Source organism: Lissotriton vulgaris, chromosome 3_1 (genome assembly GCF_964263255.1).
Source record: "Lissotriton vulgaris chromosome 3_1, aLisVul1.2, whole genome shotgun sequence".
NCBI classification, from domain to species: Eukaryota; Metazoa; Chordata; class Amphibia; order Caudata; family Salamandridae; genus Lissotriton; species Lissotriton vulgaris.
Genome location: NC_141689.1, coordinates 312,079,902 through 312,101,233, shown reverse-complemented (window position 1 = coordinate 312,101,233; position 21,332 = coordinate 312,079,902).

The window sequence follows — 21,332 nt, the reverse complement described above, 5'->3', positions numbered from 1 at the left end:
AACCAAATCAACCAAATCAACCACACAAGCCGAGTGCAAGACGACCAGACCTATACAACTCTGCTACTAGTGAACGCAGCCTTGTTTATAGGTCATTGAACTTTGCTGAGGACCACCTAAACCTAAACCTCGGCGTGAAGAGCAGAAGAGCAAAAGAGCAGAGTTGCAACAAAAAGTCACAATAAAGATGAGGTCTGGGAAAGTAAGGAAGGCGGCATCGGTCCCAAAGCGAAAAAGGACCAGGCAACTGACATCGGCCACGGCCTTCTATCCAGCCAGTGAAATCCTATCAGCGGACGGAATCCCACCTGAACAGTGCCGCGGTCCTCCCCAAAAGGTTACGTCCAAGACCAAACCATACGAAGGAAAGCAGTTGGATCTGTCAAACTATTTTTTAACTACATCTAAAATCTCTCAACATCCTCAGCCCCAGGAGCTAACCAGGAGCGAGAATTCGCTTTGGGAGTGGAAATCAACTTCCCCTTTTCAACAACAGTCGAATGCTCAGACAAGGGAAGGCGAATATAATAAGTCAACTCAAGCCACAGAGGTATTCAGCTTTGGCGCCACTCCAATTAAACCACTGTCCAGTCTTGAAGGTCTCGGAAGTCAGGGTGGTGCCAATCCAGAATCAAGGAATGTCAATCGTCAAGAGGACATACCCTTGGGTGAGGCCTCGGACCAGCAACCGGTCCATCTGGTGGCAAACACCCAGGGCGGCTTCCTGCCGCAAACTCCATCAACGAGCCCACTCGGAACATTGACAGGTCCCACAGCAAAAACCCAGAAACAATGCCCTTTGGTAACCTTCCAAGGAGAAGAACCTGTCACCGTAACAGAAGACCTGCCGGACCCACATCGGAAGTTAATCTGTGCCCAAGTCCACGCCCAAAGCACCGCATTGAGCAACAGTGCTGCTTATACTCCTCATCCAATTAGTACACCTACTGCTCAACCGATGGAGCCAAGTCCATTGCCCACGGTTCTGCATTCATTTGTCCCATATGAATTAACAATGCCCCCGTCCTAAAAGACTCCCAATAAAACCGACCCAAGTGACCTGCTTCTAGCAGACCTGTCCTACTTTTTTAAAGATACCCAAAACCCCACAAATGACCCTCCAACTATTTTAAACCCCAATCATAATACTTACACAGCCACCAGCGTTTGGCCCCAACTTTTGCAGACATTTCAACAAACAGTCAACGCCCTACACTACCATTCGGACAAACTGGATGTACAGGTTGATCTCCTAAATACGCTAGCCGTATTTACGGCAGGGATAGACAATAAATTAGACCAACTGAATAATCTAATTATGGGTGCCCAAGCGCCGACAAAACTAATTCATTCGGTATGCTGCTGCTCCCCAATAATTGATTCCCTATCATCGCTCCCTGACTACCTGGCCAGTGTTCTCAAGGAGGTAAGGACGCTGAGGGGCAGCAACCCAGGCACCACAACGGGAGTTTCAACTCAAAAGTCACCATATCTGACCCAGGACTATGTCATTTCCCAGCCAGATGCCAAAGAAGGCACTAAGTCAACCGAGGGCACCGACCTTAGCCCAAACCGGGCAAGGGACCAACCTGACCAGGCAGAAGCCGAGCAGGGAAAGATGGGGTCGCCATATAGAGGTACCACCAGTTTGGCCAATCTCGCGAAGGGCCCACTGGTTAACTCCCAATGCTTGGCTCTCACTACCGAGGACAAACAGCCAGAGTTTGAACCCCAGTTAAGCAAAAGAGAACGTAAGCGCCAACGCAAACAAAGAAATAAGGCCAAGGCACTAACAACTGCTTCTAAACCGGGATACTACCCGCTTTTCTCAATAGCACCAAGCAAACGGGCTCCGAGTGCGACAGACGTACCACTTTTGTCAGGAAACCCTGCCGTGCCCAAGCCAAAAGAGGACCCATTAGCAATTTACAATCAATCTATGATGGGGAGCTCCCAGGAAACAAGCGACCCATCAATGCGAGCAGCCAAAAAAGAGCCTGGTCTGGTATTAGTAAATAAGGACACGTCAAAAGATGAAAAAGGGATACATAGACTCAAAGATACCCAAGTGTCACCAAAAACAGGGCACGTTACATCTCCAGCCCAGGATGACGAGTCAGAATTTGACTAAAACGATCCACAATCAGAGACCAGACCATCCCATAAATCACCGCCAGTCGCCAAAGATCAGGATCAACCTGACAACTCAGGAGAACAAGCATAATGAAGGACCGACAACCAACAAAAACATAATATGCCACCACCAAACTGAGACTGCCAATGCTACATCACACTCTTACATCATACTAGCCCCTGAATACAAATCCAAGTGCCGTCATGACATCCTCAATAGAGCAAACATACTCAAATTGACAGAGGGGATTCCCGGACTCATGGGCTTAGTATCGGACGAAATTGAGGCTATTGAGTTCCTTCCGCCAAGAGGAACACAACTATCGGAAGTAACTCTGGTGACATTTAAGGAGGCAAAGTGGGCATCCACGTTTTTGAACAACAAAGCAATCCTAAGGGAATGGGGTATTCGAGTCTACCCATACTCCATGCCGGGCTACCCAATTACACTCCTTAACCAGCTAACACCACCTCAAAAAAACAGGATAATAAGGCAGAAGGGACCAGAAAAAACCTACTCAATTCTAAAAAATGCCCCAGGGCCAGAAAAAGATGGCAACATTCAACCCAGAGATGTAGCCCCCAAAGTCATTGGTCAAAGATGGGACTGGCTCCCAGCAATTTTATCATCCAAAAGGTACGAATGACCACATAATCCCATGATCATGTTTACCGGCACAAAAATTCCAGTGCAGTCTTCCCTGCCAGGAGCAGCATTTAATTTACCATCGGAACAAATTACTCTATTATGCTCCTGGAACATAAGCGGTTTACATCAAAAAATTGGGGACCCAGATATACAAACTTTCCTGCGGAATCATTCAGTAATAGCACTACAGGAAACCTGGGCTTTACAGGGGTGCCCAGTGCTTGGGTTCACTGAGATATGGAATCCGGCAACCAGGGACAGCCGCTTTGGCCACTCGAAAGGCAGACTGGCAACTTATGTATCAAACTCTTTAAAAGCTCAAATCACACGATGGCCCCTCAAGGAAGACTGGGCCTTAGGGGTCAAGATCGAACCCTGGCGGAAACATCGTCCCCTCTTTCTCCTAAATGTGTACATCAACCCCAGTACACGTACCAAAAAGGACCACCTGACCCGTCTAACTGAGATCATGAACGACATAGTCACGGACCAACCCAATTCAGACTGTATAGTTACTGGGGATTTTAACACCTATCTGTATCATGGGAATGCAGCAGACAACAACGGCCCCCCCTTAATCAAAATTACCGAGGTCACAATGCAAACCAAACCGCTAATACAAACTCAAAGTAACCTAGGCGACTTATGTGTGAGCCAATTTTATAGTGCAGGTTACCTCGTTATCAATGGTAGAACAGCTGGGGACACTCCACCGAAGTGGACTTGGTCAAATGGCTCAAAGCAATCTCATCTGGATTACACGATTTGTACCGCACCCCTGCTAAACTGCATTATTGACTTCAGAATACATCCAAGAACTGAAAGTGATCATAGGCCCCAGGTCACATCCTTTAATACAAACCCAGAGTATTACAAAACTGCTCCATCGACAACTCAGGGAACCTACACAGAAAACCTAAAGCGTCTAAAGTAGACAGAAGAAATTAGCTTGAATATTCTTCGGGCAAGCTCGGACATAATAAGACTGGGCCAGGAGCAAGAGGCTAGTCCAATTGACCTATGGTCCACGTTATGTTCCCACCTGATTCATTTGTTTCCTGCAAGGCACCAAGCTCAAAGGGTAACTCCGACGCATCAATTCACATTATCTCAGACGAAGAAGTAACTAAAGAAAGCAAGAAATAAGGCCCTGCGGGCTTTGGCCAAATCCCCGGGAAACAGTGAGTCCATATCCAATTATCAAATCTCGCAAAAATCACTCAAGCGAGCGATTAAAAAGGACAAATGGGCACATGAAAATCAATTCTGGAGTAAACTGGTGTGAGAAAGTAAGCAAAAAAATTCAAGGAAATTCTGGGCGCTTATTAACCACACCAGCTTAGGAACAGTGTGTACGGGATCGGCTAATATCCCGGAATCAGTCTGGGCCAATTTCCTATCTGACCACTTCAAGTCCCCTGATTATCCAAGCTCCATCGGAAACACCATCGTAACTGAGACCAGCCAAGGGCATGGCCCCACATGGAGTATAACACAGGAAAGGGTCTCAAAACTATTGTCAAAAGCAAGATCGGATGAGGCGCCAGGCTCAAACGGCCTGCCACAGACTTTGTTTAACTCGGATATTGCCCTCTGGTCAGGAACATTGGCCAATCTATTCAACTACGCATTAAGAACATCCACAATCCCAGAGTCATGGCGGGGAGCCATAATACACCCGATTTATAAATCCGGATCCCATGCACAACCGAGCAATTACAGACTCATTGCCCTCCTGGACATTGAAGCAAAGCATTATGCAGGTCTCCTATTAGAGGACCTAAGGTTATGGGTAAAGGTCAATAAGCTATTGCCAATGAACCAGACAGGGTTTGTGGCAAATTCAGGAACCCGTACCAATTTGCTAGCAATATCCACCGTAGTCGACAGGGCAGCTGTAACCTCAAGATTAGTTCATCGCTGCTTTGTTGACTTCAAAGCAGCATTTGACAGAGTCCCCAGGGAGGCCCTATGGACCAAACTAAAGATGTGGGGGATCCCAGAGAAACTACTAGTGGGAATTATTCAGCTCCACACCAGGACGTGGGTGCGGGTGAAGTTGGGGACCGGCACACACCTCTCACGTAAAATAATGACAACCAGAGGAGTGAAGCAGGGTTGTGTGCTGGCCCCTCTTCTTTTTAATCTATTTGTAGCAGACCTGTCAGCGGCCCTAGACAACACTAACAGTCACTCCCCGAAGGTGGGTGGCATGACCCTAAGCAATCTTTTATATGCCGATGACTTGGCTCTCTTTAGTTTAACCAGGGTAGGGCTACAGGACTCCTTGACACACTGTTTGATTATACGATCAACAACCAACTCGAGGTTAACCTAAAGAAAACGCAAGTAGTTACATTCGGCAAGAAACGACATACAGGGGGCGGTTGGTCATTCAATAATGTCAGTCTAGAAACTGGCCAGTCCTATAAATACCTAGGCGTCCACCTGGACTCAAAATGTGGTTACAAAAAACAGCGTGGAGAGATCGGAGCCAAAGCAGTGACCCTAATGGTCTCAGTAGGTAAACTTGCGAAAGATCTTTCCAGTCCAACCTTAGCTCCCCTCTTGGAGGTATTGAGAGCAAAGGTTGGCCCTACTTTATCCTACGGCATTGAGATTTTTTGTGGCAAAATGAACACAACCCTGAACCAACAGACAACCAAAATTTATAAAAGGGTGCTCCGGCTGCCAAACAACGCCTCGGCAGCACAGATAAGGTTGGAGATGGGGCTGTTAAACTACGAGGCCTCTGCCAATGGGGCATACCTTAACCTGTGTCACAAGTTAAGGCAAGCTGAGCCAGGCACTTTAGAATCCCTTGTCTGGCAAAAAATCAGCCAGATTAACCCGGGGGGTTTGTATGGACGCCTTTTCACAGACGCCATTAAGCAAATGTCAGCAAGCGATCTGTGGGCTCTAAACCCAGGCCAGATAGCTTTTAAAAAAGCTATAAAAAATGTGTGAGAATGACCTCCTGTCTTACTGATAAAGCACTTTTTCTAAAACGTAGTCATGCCTGGGCCATGATAAATTCCTACAGACACCCAGACCCAGTTTGCTATCTGGCTAGCACATACCCATTATACTTGAAACGCGGCTTTATTGCCATCCGAATGGGCGACTGGCGTTTCTTGCAGGACCTACCACCATGGCGACGTACATCGGAAGATCTTTCCTGAAGAGGGTGTGGGAAAACAGCGGAAACCATGTTGCATGTAAGTTGCCTCTGCCCAGCCCTTAACACAGAACGTAGGTCCGGACTAAAATTAGAATGGAACAGGCTGGGTGTTCGGACCTGCAGGCAAGCCATCATGGCAGCTGTAAATCCGGAAAATACAGTGCTAAATATAAAATTTACAAAATTTGTTCAGCAAGCATATTACATCTTTAACTTAGGGAGGCCATGTTAAAGTGCTTAATCTTTTTCTCTCACCGTGATCAGTAAAAACTGGCATTATCCTCAGTAAGGTCAAACATAATCTGGCCATACCCAATGTAAGCTGGTGCCTTGTTTTAACTTCTGTGACTCTAAAAACATATTATGAGACACAATCCCTGTTTTTATAATGAGTGGAAATGGATTGTGTTTTTATATCAATATCTGTGTTGCTATTTTCTAGAAGTTTTTAACCTAATATTTGGTCAGGCTGTGAACTTGTAAATTCTTTTAAAGATATGTTTTATATCTAAATAAAGATTATTTATTAGTACCTTATGAATATTCATAACCTTACTTAATTTATATAACCTTTTTAACTATTATAGCCTTATTTGAAGGTTTTATCTGTTTAGGCTTTATCTGTTTTAGCAGATTATACTCTTTAGGCCATGTATGCCTACTTTTAGAACAATTTCATGCTTTTGAAATGCTTACCCCTTGATCTGGTTAAGGGAGTATCCTTAATGCTTACTTGTTTTTTCAGCTTGTGTGTATTTTGGTTTATGTGTGTCTGTGCACGCCCTATTCACGCATTTTAGCGTAACCGGGCGAATTCTTAGATTAATCACCCCCCCGGTCTTTGTTAACCTTTTTCTCTCTGGTCCCATTTGGACCGGATTACCTTGAGGTTCAGACATTTTGTTATGCCTTAATAATAATAATAATTATGATTTAGTAAATATTAGTTAATATTGTTTATATAAATAAAACCTTGCAATGTACTAAATGAGGAAAAGAGTTGTCACCTGATCGTGAAACTGATGTCGCTTGCTCGATAGATCGGCTGTTTGTGAATAAAACTGTCAAGTATTACTTGCTCGTGATATCCCAATGCTTTAAGATGTCCGCTATATGCTAAATGCTTAACTTATCCCAGTTCTCTAAAATGGCCGCCACGCACGTAATAGCGTGCGTGGCCGCCTGCCGATGTCTTTCTTCTAACGCGGCTCCCCGCGCTAAGTTTTTCGCAGCATCAGAGTGTGCGGTGGGGACGCTGCGGCGAGGACGCAGCGCAAGAGAAGCGAAAGATCAGTGTTAAGAGGGTGCGCGTGAAGCGCGAGCGGATCGGCTTCAAGTAAATGTTTAGTTTTAAAAAAGTATACTCGTTACTCGATAATTATTTTAACAATCAATTGAGCACATGTGCAAGATATTAGCTAATTCTCTTTATCTGCTTGTACCTTAGAGATCAGTTTAGTTAATTGAAAGAGCTTTGCATCAATTCCTACAACAAGTGTTGCTAAAGTATTTAAAATGTCCACCTGCATGTCTAGTTTATCTGAGTGAAAATTAAGGGTGTTCGTTATAGAATCCATAGTGTTTAGCATTCAATCCCATACACCACGCTCTGGCTTTTTGGAATTATTTTCGAAGGCACCGGGTCTTGCCTGAAAGTTTTCATCAAATTTTGTTAACAAAGATAAGTCAGCTGCGTTAAAAGATTGACATTGCTCATTTGTATTGGTCTTAGGGTTATTGCGCCTACTAGCCACACCTGGAATCAAAATGGACTTATTGATAGAAAAACTATTCTCCAAAATTATACTGGACTGGTCCAAATTAAAAAGACGAGCATCACCAGTTGGTAAAGGTTGATTATTAGGGCTTGATACTAAATCATCCACACCACCTTTATTATTTAAATTGACAGCATTATGATCCAACACTGCGGCCACATCACTCACATTATGGATCGAACCAGAGGAGATATCGATTACTGGGCCAACAGCATTTACGCTCTCAGTGGTCCTTCACCAGGATTGACCCTGTAGGGTGATCCACCGTATTTTGGCAATGAATTTGAGCTTGCATCTGCGGCCTGCTAGACTGCCCGAATAAACATTCGGGCAATAAGAGCGCTGAATCCAGTACCACTAAGTCAGACTTTAGACTCCTCTCCTTAACCCCTTCAACGCTGATGACGAGCTGGGCTCGTCATGGCGTAGCCTCCTCGCACGCTGATGATGAGCCCAGCTCGTCACGTAACATGCGTTTTGAAAAATCTCAGCGTGCGAGCGGAATTCCGCTAGCACGCATGAGGTTAAGGCCAGCCACTTCATGCGACTTGAATGAACCCGGGGCGGATTTAAACTCTCTTACACTCAGATTTTACACTCCTTTCTGGAGAATCACCCCCTTTGCATGACTTTGCTACTTTCGAGCCAGTTTTAGACACAATTGATTCACAAGACTGAGCACTTTTAGACATAATACCGGAGATGATGAGTCAGATGTTCTACATTCAGTAATAGAATCGATATTCTTAGTTGTGTTTCTTTTTTGTTTATGAGTAAGACTGTGGTGGTTCTTAAAAAAGAAACTCTTTATCGAAGGTTGGGCGTCGGTCTTGGGGATCTTTTGAATCTTAAAGAACAAAAAGAACTAGAAGGTCTGAAAGAAGAAGAAGCTAAGTCCTCACGGTCCTCAATGAAAGCTACGCACTGATATTGCACTGAACCAGACCCAAATGGTCGATGGACACTAAGTGTACAGTAGAAATCCTATCAGCCCACCCTCTTGGCGGAGCCTCGTCATGTAGGACATCTAGAACCAAGTTGGAGCATCCATGCCCAGATGAATTGGCTAGATATCACGTTGTTATGGTTCACAAGATGGAAGTGTCCACGCCACTGGCGGTACTGGTACAGTGCAGTGCAGCGAAAAAAAGTGAGTGAGTGATATTAAAATGACGGTCAAGGCAAAAGAAAAATCCCTTTATTGTTATTCACCTGGACGTCATATTAAAAAAGGGTGCAAAACAGTGTGACAAAATCACTGTCTACTTTGCTGTGTGGTTGATTATCAACTTTGCTGTGTGGTTGATTATCAACCACACAGCAAAGTAGACAGTGATTTTGTCACACTGTTTTGCACCCTTTTTTAATATGACGTCCAGGTGAATAACAATAAAGGGATTTTTCTTTTGCCTTGACCGTCATTTTAATATCACTCACTCACTTTTTTTCGCTGCACTGCACTGTACCAGTACCGCCAGTGGCGTGGACACTTCCATCTTGTGAACCCTAACAACGTGATATCTAGCCAATTCATCTGGGCATGGATGCACCAACTTGGTTCTAGATGTCCTACATGACGAGGCTCCGCCAAGAGGGTGGGCTGATAGGATTTCTACTGTACACTTAGTGTCCATCGACCATTTGGGTCTGGTTCAGTGCAATATCAGTGCGTAGCTTTCATTGAGGACCGTGAGGACTTAGCTTCTTCTTCTTTCAGACCTTCTAGTTCTTTTTGTTCTTTATAGTTCTAATAGGGGTTTTTGAACTCGGATGGTCTATAAATATATTCCCCTTGACCCTCCTTTAATAGTTGTTTTTCGATCTTTTGAATCTTCCCGGGGTTTATGGGAGATATGGGGGATAAAGGTGAGGAGCTCAACTCAACTGACTCATTCTGGAGCTCCGTTGATAAAGTGCAGCCTCTACTTGCGTGGCTTGGTCCACTGACCCCCTCATTATTATCCTGCTTTAACTGGGACCCCACATTAATTGATGTATCAGGCTTCTGGCGTTGTTTTAGTTTAGGCAAAGCCCCGCGCTGACGACCAGATCTCATCATCAACCGTCTCCTGGCTAGGGCTACAAATAATAACAGTAACAATAACAGCAAATACCAACACCAAATAAAATCAAAACAGACTATGTAAGGCTGACTTCAAGTCTCACAGTTCAATGATCAATATTCAATGTTCATTGGGCAATGTTCAGTGGTCAGTGAGCAACTAAACGCGGGTTTGCGAGTACTCTTCGGACTTAGACAGACCACTGTCGGGAGCTTTTTTTCCAATCACATTGGTAAAAAGCACATGCAGTGGGTACTCAGCTCGATGGTATTAAACCGAGGGCTCCCCTCCAGCTGCCTTGTCTCCACGAGCCTTATATCAATGAGGCTCCTGTGGCTCACTGCTCACTGCCATTGGCACTCGTCCCGCAACCGTTTCTCCTTCGGCAATTGCTCAGCAGATGTTAGGTGTTTCAGGAACCACACTCAAGCCACTGGCCACTCACAATACGTGGCTCAATAGTCAATAGTCAATGGTTCTAGCGCTACCTTTGTAATTTAATAGCGCCCGGCCGCAAGATCCAACCACAAGACTGCCTCACGCCAGCAACAACAGAAATGATATTAACTCACACTGCCGGCTACTCACAGGTCTCAGCCCTCAGCAGTGTCGTGCTGTTCGCAATAATGGTGGTAGTGTCGGTGCACCACTACCGATAGTCCAGCTGCCTCGATTCAACAGCCGTTTCTTTGTCGCTTTTGTTTGCCCGCTTTCTTTTTGCCCCTTACTCTGCCCCTCTCTCTGCTCCCTTAAACAAAAACCACTGGGTTTGGGCTCCCAACAGCACAGCTTGCCACAAGCTAATAATGAACAACAGAAAATGCACGTGCTGCCAATCAATTACCTGCCTTCTCTTGGCTAAACATTAGAGATGAAACCAATGTTTATTTTGACCAAAACAGTGTCGTTTATTTATTTTATTTTGATTAGACTCATTTAGTCTTTTTCACTTTAAAGGAAGATTTTAACCAAGTTCATTTTTTAAGACCTTATGTACAACATGAACAACTTACAAAAAGGGAAAAATTGGAAAAAGTTAGACAAAAACAGATTACACACCTTCAATCATACAACTTTCATACCACACTATATACACATTATATACAGACACATCTACAAGAAACAATGTGAATTATTTCAATAATGTAATCAATTGGATTACAATGAAGCCCAAGAACATTTGTATTTTCAAGAACTGTTTGATGTTTTTTCACAGTTTTAGATAATCTTTTTAGGCTTATAGAGTCTACGCGTTTCGAACTCAAATTAGTAACAGAGTTCTCATCAGGACGCGGTCTGTGAAAGAGAAGAAAGGAAACAGACACTTAATGGTTTGCTCTGAAACTCTACAGCTAAACTGCCTTTTTCTACTGCTAGCCACTGCTTCTTACCTCTCAGTTTAAGTAGAAACCAAAAGCCTTAAAGGTATGTCCGGGTTGTCAAACATCTATCACAAAAAAGAAGAAACACACAAGATTCCTTCAATTACTACAACGTATCTCATTAAGTCATCATGCCAGCATACATCGCTCAGTCAAACTTACATGGTGTGGAGGACTGAATCCTGCAATGGTATGCGATGATTGCCTGTCGAGGGAAATGAATCTGTGAAGCCAGGGGGTGCGGCAAGTGCTCCCGGCGGCGGAGCGTGGGTCGGACTGTATGGTCGGCGGGTCTGGGTTCCACCTTACACCAAAGGATCAATCAATGCATCCGAGATTGTGGCCCGCGCTAAAAGGAATAATGATCCGAATTAGTCTGTGGGGCCTGGATTAACGGTCTGTCCGTTAGCCGGTATGTGTATGAGGTTTTGCGGATCTTACCTCCATTCGATCTTGGAAATGCGAAGCGGTTCCAGCTTCGGCGGCATCGCTGTGCGCTACTTCCTGGTCCGCGTAGGATCCTGGGAAACGTAGTCAATGTGCTGCTTTCTTTGTTTTTATATTGCAATGAATGGGCTTGGCTCACAAAATGAAGATATAAGTGCAATTGAGATGTGGACATCAATCCTCTTATATGTGGGAAGGCTCTCATGCTATGATGCTTTATTTGTATCGCGCAATTGTTACAAGCTCGATTGCATGCGCTCCGACTGGAATGTTTATATTATGAAATATGACACGTGCGCTTGCTTAAAACATCATGGGATTGTGGACCTTGTTCTAAAATCCTTATATGTGTGTGGTAACTTGATAAATTTCAACCCATTGGTGTATGGGAATTGTGGGAGTTGTAGTCCATGTTTGCCCGATGTCACTTGAGGTCGTGACACCTTGACTCGATGTCCTCATTCTCTGGCCCAAGTCGATATGTCCATGGTTACAGATACTGTGTAGTATTGGTTGATTTGCTCGCATTTACTGTAGATGTAGGCGTCAGTGTGATTGTTGTTGATGAACATGATGAAATTGGAGACTTTTATCGTGTATTTTGTTGTGAGTTCAAAGTTTGAACATTTCTGACATCTCATTCAGTCCAGAAAAAGCTGTATTAAATTTGACAATTAACAGCGCTTCCATTTTTGGTTAATTTTGCATCCAAGTCACCAACTCTGGCATCATTTTCAACCTTTGCAATGACTGTCCAATTTAAATCCGTATCTTTGTGTTGTTTTTCCTGCCAATGATTCACTAAAGGTGCCGTTGCCACATTATTACGAATCCTTGATTTATGTTGCTGTATTCGGAGGCGAACTTCTTGGTTCGTTTTCCCAATATATGCCAGATTGCAGGGGCATATAATTCCGTACACCACGTAGCGTGATTTGCAGTTGGAAAATTTGTCATGTTTCCAACTAATTTGGTTGTATGTGAAGACTGTTCCTTCTATCGTGGTGTCGCAGCATGTGCATGTCCCACATTTGTGGTGACCCCGGAATGGTGGTAAGTTTAGCATAGTCCGTAAATCTGGATTTGTCTTTTTGGGTAAAGCAGCTCTGATCAATTGGTTGGCAACATTGTGATTCTTTTTAAAGGCGAAAAGTGGTTCCTTTTTGAAAGTTTGATCTAAATTCCGTAACAGATGCCAGTTTGTTTTACTACATTTTTCAAAGCATTAGAGTTGGGACAAAATGTGGAGACAAAGACTAACCTGTCTGTTTCTTTTTTGGCTCTTCTTTCTAAGAGGGTGTCACGTGGAGTCCACCATGCTCTTTTTGCAGACTTCTTTAAAAGTTTTTTTGGGTACCCACGTTGAAGTAAATTAGCTGTAAGGTTATCTGCGTGTTTCCAGTATTCTTCCTTACATTGGCAATTTCGCCTTATCCGGAGATATTGCCCATACGGGAGGTTGTCTTTTAAACTCCGAGGGTGATTACTCTGGAAGTGAAGAGACTTTTTTCGGTCAGTTGATTTTTTATGGAGTGTTCTTATTAGCTCACCTTCACTCGGGTACACTTCCACATCGAGAAACGGCATTTTATCGGCCGAATATTCCATGCTGAATTTAATTGTTGGTACCCTGTTGTTGATCCAATCATGGAATCTTAGGAGTTCATCTTTTGGCCCAGACCAGATGAAAAAAATATTGTCTATATAACAATACCAATGGGATATCCCTTGTGCATAGGGGTTATTCTTGTAGACAAATGCCTCCTCATATTTTGCCATAAACAGTACAGCTAATTCAGGGGCAAATGGGCATCCCATCGCCACACCACCAACTTGGAAATAAAATTCCCCATCAAAGTTGAAATAATTCTTTTTCAACGCGAATTCTGCTAGTTTTAAAATGAATTTAGTTGGTATTGGGTGTGGTCTTGGTCTTTCTTCCAGAAATGCTTCAAGGACATAAATACCTTCCTCTTGTGGGATCTGAGTGTAAAGTGAGGTTATGTCCATTGTAACCATTAACTGGGAATTTTTTTTTCAAATTTGATTGTCATGAGCTTGTTAATAAAGTCAGTGGTGTCTTGTATATAGGATTTTACTTCTGATAGAAATGGTTTGAGAAAGAAATCTACAAACTTGGAGATTGGTTCCAATAGGGATTCACAACCGGACACTATTGGGCGTCCTGGGGGTGTTTTTTCATTTTTATGTATTTTAGGCAATACGTAAAATAAGGGTGTCCTGGGATGTTTTATTTTTAAGTACTCATACTCTTTTTTGCCTAGAAAACCTTGTTCAAAGCCGTCATCAATGATTTTGTGTAATTCATTTTTCAATTCCAGAGTTGGATCTTTATTGATTTTCCGATAACTTGTTTCTTCGATTAGTTGTCTTTTAACTTCTTTTACATACATTTCTTTGTCCCAAATCACAATAGATCCACCTTTATCGGCCTGCTTTATGATGACCGAGGTATCCGTTTTTAAGTTGTTTAAAGCCTGTGCCTCTTCTTTTGATAAGTTAAATTTGTTGTGTTTTTTCTTTTTTTCCATTTCCATGACTGCTGATAATATAGTCTGTTCAAAAGTTAGCACTTCCTTCGGTATTTTGTCTGTTGGTGGGCAAAAGGATGATTTGTTACGTAGTCCTGTTATTTCGAGCATTGGTTGGTAAGTCCGCTCTCTGAAGAATGTTTTAAGTCTTATCTTTCTACAGAACTCAATGACCTCTGTCTTGAGTTTCACGAAGTCAGTATGTTTTGTTGGAACGAATGTTAATCCTTTTGTTAAGATCCTCTCTTCTTCAGTTGTCAAGGTTTTATTTGACAGGTTGAATATTGGTGACAAGGCTAATTTTTGTAATTGTGTCGTCTTGTTGACATCTCCCATGGTTGGGGGGCAAGGCGACTTTTTCCACGTGGTTTGGTTTGGCCTCTGCCTAAAAAAGTTCCCTGTTGCTGCTGTTGGAATCCTTGATTTTGTTGGAATCCTCCTCTTCAGGTATTGTTTCTCCTTGGTGTAGGATCGTCACCTTCGCTCCCACTGCCGGATGACGATGTATCGGAAAAAGTTACAAATTTATTGAAAGACCTACCCTGGTATTCTTGTAGGTGTTTCCGAGAATCATGTTTGGTATAAAAGTCTGATTGGAGATACGGATATACTTTTTCCAAGTTAAAGGTTTTTTTGTCTTTCTCAAATTGTACTGTCTTTTGATTTATTGTATAGTCCTTAAACTCACCAATATCTTTTTGGACTTTCTCTAACAGTGATTTTGAATCTGTAATTAGTTGGTTTGTAGAAATCGCTGTTTCTAATGCCTCAATTTCTTCCAGTTGTGTTTTAGAAAGTCTTTGGGCTGTTTCAATTGTTAACATCATTAGATCGCGACTACATTTTGTTTCGATGTAACTATATCCCTTTTTGTATATAGGGTCTTCTGTAAAAATTACAGGGACGTATTTAATCTGTAGTCCTCCAGGAATCGTCCCCCCTCTCAGTGTTGGAGCAAAAAATGGCCATGCAGGTCAGTGCGAATTTGTTTTTTCTTTAGGCGTGTTAATTTGTCTATTTCATTCTGGTTTTGGGCTGAGACGCTCAAAGAAGCAGAAGCGAATAGAGGTGGGGCAGCAAGCAGATTCTTTATGTGTTCTTCAGTGTACGCAAAAGTTTCATTTTCACTCATACTCACAATCAATAACTACACACAAGGTCACTCTACCACATAGGCTACCACGAATACCAGACAGGATTATCTGCTTGGTAGTGAAGCAACGACAAAAATTCAACAAAGAAATCCCACTTCTTCGTCTCCTATTTCGGGAGGTGAGGGACCACACAGACAACTGTCTGCTACTACAGCCTTAAACAAAAACCACTGGGTTTGGGCTCCCAACAGCACAGCTTGCCACAAGCTAATAATGAACAACAGAAAATGCACGTGCTGCCAATAAATTACCTGCCTTCTCTTGGCTAAACATTAGAGATGAAACCAATGTTTATTTTGACCAAAACAGTGTTGTTTATTTATTTTATTTTGATTAGACTCATTTAGTCTTTTTCACTTTAAAGGAAGATTTTAACCAAGTTCATTTTTTAAGACCTTATGTACAACATGAACAACAAATAGCATATACTCATATATATATTTTTTACAAAAAGGGAAAAATTGGAAAAAGTTAGACAAAAACAGATCACACACCTTCAATCATACAACTTTCATACCACACTATATATACATTATATACAGACACATCTACAAGAAACAATGTGAATTATTTCAATAATGTAATCAATTGGATTACAATGAAGCCCAAGAACATTTGTATTTTCAAGAACTGTTTGATGTTTTTTCACAGTTTTAGATAATCTTTTTAGGCTTATAGAGTCTGCGCGTTTCGAACTCAAATTAGTAACAGAGTTCTCATCAGGACGAGGTCTGCGAAAGAGAAGAAAGGAAACAGACACTTAATGGTTTGCTCTGAAACTCTACAGCTAAACTGCCTTTTTCTACTGCTAGCCACTGCTTCTTACCTCTCAGTTTAAGTAGAAACCAAAAGACGTAAAGGTATGTCCGGGTTGTCAAACGTCTATCACAAAAAAGAAGAAACACACAAGATTCCTTCAATTACTACAAAGTATCTCATTGAGTCATCATGCCAGCATACATCTCTCAGTCAAACTTACATGATGTGGAGGACTGAATCCTGCAATGGTATGCGATGATTGCCTGTCGAGGGAAATGAATCTGTGAAGCCAGGGGGTGCGGCAAGTGCTCCCGGCGGCGGAGCGTGGGTCGGACTGTATGGTCGGCGGTTCTGGGTTCCACCTTACACCAAAGGATCAATCAATGCATCCGAGATTGTGGCCCGCGCTAAAAGGAATAATGATCCGAATTAGTCTGTGGGGCCTGGATTAACGGTCTGTCCGTTAGCCGGTATGTGTATGAGGTTTGGCGGATCTTACCTCCATTCGATCTTGGCAATGCGAAGCGGTTCCAGCTTCGGCGTCCTCGCTGTGCGCTACTTCCTGGTCCACGTAGGATCCTGGGAAACGTAGTCAATGTGCTGCTTTCTTTGTTTTTATATTGCAATGAATGGGCTTGGCTCACAAAATGAAGATATAAGTGCAATTGAGATGTGGACATCAATCCTCTTATATGTGGGAAGGCTCTCATGCTATGATGCTTTATTTGTATCGCGCAATCGTTACAAGCTTGATTGCATGCGCTCCGACTAGAATGTTTATATTATGAAATATGACACGTGCGCTTGCTTAAAACATCATGGGATTGTGGACCTTGTTCTAAAATCCTTATATGTGTGTGGTAACTTGATAAATTTCAACCCATTGGTGTATGGGGATTGTGGGAGTTGTAGTCCATGTTTGCCCGATGTCACGTGAGGTCGTGACACCTTGACTCGATGTCCTCATTCTCTGGCCCAAGTCGATATGTCCATGGTTACAGATACTGTGTAGTATTGGTTGATTTGCTCGCATTTACTGTAGATGTACTGATGTACTGTAGATGTAGATGTGTGATTGTTGTTGATGAACAATATGAAATTGGAGACTTTTGTCGTGTATTTTGTTGTGAGTTCAAAGTTTGAACATTTCTGACATCTCATTCAATCCAGAAAAAGCTGTATTAAATTTGACAATTAACAGCGCTTCCATTTTTGTTAATTTTGCGTCCAAGTCACCACCTCTGGCATCATTTTCAACCTTTGCAATGAATGTCCAATTTAAATCTGTATCTTTGTGTTGTTTTTCCTGCCAATGATTCACTAAAGGTGCCGTTGCCACATTATTACGAATCCTTGATTTATGTTGCTGTATTCGGAGGCAAACTTCTTGGTTCGTTTTCCCAATATATGCCAGATTGCAGGGGCATATAATTCCGTACACCACGTAGCGTGATTTGCAGTTGGAAAATTTGTCATGTTTCCAACTAATTTGGTTGTATGTGAAGACTGTTCCGTCTATCGTGGTGTCTCAGCATGTGCATGTCCCACATTTGTGGTGACCCCGGATTGGTGGTAAATTTAGCATAGTCCGTAAATCTGGATTTGTCTTTTTGGGTAAAGCAGCTCTGATCAATTGGTTGGCAACATTGTGATTCTTTTTAAAGGCGAAACGTGGTTCCTTTTTGAAAGTTTGATCTAAATTCCGTAACAGATGCCAGTTTTGTTTTACTACTTTTTTCAAAGCATTAGAGTTGGGACAAAACGTGGAGACAAAGACTAACCTGTCTGTTTCTTTTTTGGCTCTTCTTTCTAAGAGGGTGTCACGTGGAGTCCACCATGCTCTTTTTGCAGACTTCTTTAAAAGTTTTTTTGGGTAACCACGTTGAAGTAAATTAGCTGTAAGGTTATCTGCGTGTTTCCAGTATTCTTCCTTACATTGGCAATTTCGCCTTATCCGCAGATATTGCCCATACGGGAGGTTGTCTTTTAAACTCTGAGGGTGATTACTCTGGAAGTGAAGAGCCTTATTTCGGTCAGTTGATTTTTTATGGAGTGTTGTTATTAGCTCACCTTCACTCGGGTACACTTCCACATCGAGAAACTGCATTTTATCGGCCAAATATTCCACGCTGAATTTAATTGTTGGTACCCTGTTGTTGATCCAATCATGGAATCTTAGGAGTTCATCTTTTGGCCCAGACCAGATGAAAAAAATATCGTCTATATAACGATACCAATGGGATATCCATTGTGCATAGGGGTTATTCTTGTAGACAAATGCCTCCTCATATTTTGCCATAAACAGTACATCTAATTCAGGGGCAAATGGGCATCCCATCGCCACACCACCAACTTGGAAATAAAATTCCCCATCAAAGTTGAAATAATTCTTTTTCAACGCGAATTCTGCTAGTTTTAAAATGAATGCGGTTGGTATTGGGTGTGGTCTTGGTCTTTCTTCCAGAAATGCTTCAAGGACATAAATACCTTCCTCTTGTGGGATCTGAGTGTAAAGTGAGGTTATGTCCATTGTAACCATTAACTGGGAATTTTTTTCAAATTTGATTGTCATGAGCTTGTTAATAAAGTCCGTAGTGTCTTGTATATAGGATTTTACTTCTGATAGAAATGGTTTTAGAAAGAAATCTACAAACTTGGAGATTGGTTCCAATAGGGATTCACAACCGGACACTATTGGGCGTCCTGGGGGTGTTTTTTCATTTTTATGTATTTTAGGCAATACGTAAAATAAGGGTGTCCTGGGATGTTTTATTTTTAAGTACTCGTACTCTTTTTTGCCTAGATAACCTTGTTCAAAACTGTCATCAATGATTTTGTGTAATTCATTTTTCAATTTCAGAGTTGGATCTTTATTGATTTTCCGATAACATGTTTCTTCGTTTAGTTGTCTTTTAACTTCTTTTACATACATTTCTTTGTCCCAAATCACAATAGATCCACCTTTATCGGCCTGCTTTATGATGACCGAGGTATCCGTTTTTAAGTTGTTTAAAGCCTGTGCCTCTTCTTTTGATAAGTTAAATTTGATGTGTTTTTTCTTTTTTTCCATTTCCATGACTGCTGATAATATAGTCCGTTCAAAAGTTAGCACTTCCTTCGGTATTTTGTTTGTTGGTGGGCAAAAGGATGATTAGTTACGTAGTCCTGTTATTTCGAGCATTGGTTGGTAAGTCTGCTCTCTGAAGAATGTTTTAAGTCTCATCTTTCTACAGAACTCAATGACCTCTGTCTTGAGTTTCACAAAGTCTGTATGTTTTGTTGGAACGAATGTTAATCCTTTTGTTAAGATCCTCTCTTCTTCAGTTGTTAAGGTTTTATTTGACAGGTTGAATATTGGTGACAAGGCTAATTTTTGTAATTGTGCCGTCTTGTTAACATCTCCCATGGTTGGGGGGCAAAGCGAGTTTTTCCACGTGGTTTGGTTTGGCCCCTGCCTAAAAAAGTTCCCTGTTGCTGCTGTTGGAATCCTTGATTTTGTTGGAATCCTCCTCTTCTGTTATTGTTTCTCCTTGGTGTAGGATCGTCACCTTCGCTCCCACTTCCGGATGACGATGTATCGGAAAAAGTTATAAATTTATTGAAAGACCTACCCTGGTATTCTTGTAGGTGTTTCCGAGAATCAGGTTTGGTATAAAAGTCTGATTGGAGATACGGATATACTTTTTCCAAGTTAAAGTTTTTTTTGTCTTTCTCAAATTGTACTGTCTTTTGATTTATTGTATAGTCCTTAAAGTCACCATTATCTTTTTGGACTTTCTCTAACAGTGATTTTGAATCTGTAATTAGTTGGTTTGTAGAAATCGCTGTTTCTAATGCCTCAATTTCTTCCAGTTGTGTTTTAGAAAGTCTTTGGGCTGTTTCGATTGTTAACACCATTAGATCGCGACTACATTTCGTTTCGATGTAACTATATCCCTTTTTGTATATAGGGTCTTCTGTAAAAATTACAGCGACGTTTTTAATCTGTAGTGCTCCAGGAATCGTTCCCCCTCTCAGGTGTTGGAGCAAAAAATGGCCATGCAGATCAGTGCGAATTTGTTTTTTCTTTAGGCGTGTTAATTTGTCTATTTCATTCTGGTTTTGATCTGAGACGCTCAAAGAAGCAGAAGCGAATAGAGGTGGGGCAGCAAGCAGATTCTTTATGTGTTCTTCAGTGTACGCAAAAGTTTCATTTTCACTCATACTCACAATCAATAACTACACACAAGGTCACTCTACCACATAGGCTACCACGAATACCAGACAGGATTATCTGCTTGGTAGTGAAGCAACGACAAAAATTCAACAAAGAAATCCCACTTCTTCGTCTCCTATTTCGGGAGGTGAGGGACCACACAGACAACTGTCTGCTACTACAGCCTTAAACAAAAACCACTGGGTTTGGGCTCCCAACAGCACAGCTTGCCACAAGTTAATAATGAACAACAGAAAATGCACGTGCTGCCAATAAATTACCTGCCTTCTCTTGGCTAAACATTAGAGATGAAACCAATGTTTATTTTGACCAAAACAGTGTTGTTTATTTATTTTATTTTGATTAGACTCATTTAGTCTTTTTCACTTTAATGGAAGATTTTAACCAAGTTCATTTTTTAAGACCTTATGTACAACATGAACAACAAATAGCATATACTCAAATATACATTTTTTACAAAAAGGGAAAAATTGGAAAAAGTTAGACAAAAACAGACCACACACCTTCAATCATACAACTTTCATACCACACTATATACACATTATATACAGACACATCTACAAGAAACAATGTGAATTATTTCAATAATGTAATCAATTGGATTACAATGAAGCCCAAGAACATTTGTATTTTCAAGAACTGTTTGATGTTTTTTCACAGTTTTAGATAATCTTTTTAGGCTTATAGAGTCTACGCGTTTCGAACTCAAATTAGTAACAGAGTTCTCATCAGGACGAGGTCTGTGAAAGAGAAGAAAGGAAACAGACACTTAATGGTTTGCTCTGAAACTCTACAGCTAAACTGCCTTTTTCTACTGCTAGCCACTGCTTCTTACCTCTCAGTTTAAGTAGAAACCAAAAGACGTAAAGGTATCTCCGGGTTGTCAAACATCTATCACAAAAAAGAAGAAACACACAAGATTCCTTCAATTACTACAACGTATCTCATTGAGTCATCATGCCAGCATACATCTCTCAGTCAAACTTACATGGTGTGGAGGACTGAATCCTGCATTGGT